A 1,176-nucleotide genomic window follows, 5' to 3' on the forward strand; every position below is an offset into this window, starting at 1 on the left:
ATATACAAGTAACATATGTTAAGATATAATAGTTATTATAGAATAGATATTTGCTCAGTTTTAATAGATTTATGTTTACTTATATAGTAGATGATTTAGTGTGTAGATTACGATTGTAGCACAAGATTATATGTAATTTATCTTGATTATGCGAACGGTATAGTTCCAACTTCTTGTACTGGTGCATTTTATATGTATTGAACGGGATTAAGTAGAGATAGTTACCGACAAAAACATATTCTCTAAACTATTAAATGTAGTTATGTTTTTAATTCTGATATAACTATTATGATATATATATATATATATATATATATATATATATATATATATATGTATATATATATATATATATATATTGATTATTGTTTTGCTTTATTAAATGGATCAATATGCCCAGTAAGTTGGATGATAATAACATATATTGGTGAAATAATTAGTTAATTGATGAAATTCATGTCTCTTTATGTAGATTGATTATTGATATGCCTTTTTGAGAAACTTGTAAATTTTTATCGTGTCAAACCTTGCAAGTGGATTTATGAATCCGCACATGAAATAAGTTAAGCAGAGCTCTAAAGAAAATTAATCATTGAATTAAATTTATCAGTTTTTTAATTTAATGATTAGTATCTAAATCTTAACATGAGAAATTACATAAGTGGTGGATGAGAATTACGAAATATAAATAGAGGAATGCTTATTTGAAATTATTTCCATAATAGGAAGCCTCAATAATTAATATTGTGATCATGTCTATATTAAAATAGAACTTGAAATCCTAATTCTAAAGGGAAAAGGGGAAGGGTTAAACTGATTGTATTTGTCGGTGAAAGAAAAATAACTTGTATTTTAGTTCTCCTCTTTGGATCGGAAAGAAATTTCTATAATTAGGGATTTTTCTAATCCTAGACGATAGAAGGTTTCTTCATGCTTGTCCACCCAAATAACTCAAGTATTGAGAGAGTTTGAGTGTGAACTTGAGATCACTGTAGAAGACTATAACCATTGTCTATCTTATAAATTCGCTTAAAAAGTCTATCTATATATCTTGAAGATTCGCTTGAAGATTTCTGTTCACAATTTAAGAAATATTTATCAAATTAAATTAAATTATATTTATGTATTCTAATATAAATAATTTAATTATCTATTATTCATATAAACCATAAAAAT

Source organism: Solanum lycopersicum, chromosome 3 (assembly GCF_036512215.1).
Source record: "Solanum lycopersicum chromosome 3, SLM_r2.1".
NCBI lineage: Eukaryota > Viridiplantae > Streptophyta > Magnoliopsida > Solanales > Solanaceae > Solanum > Solanum lycopersicum.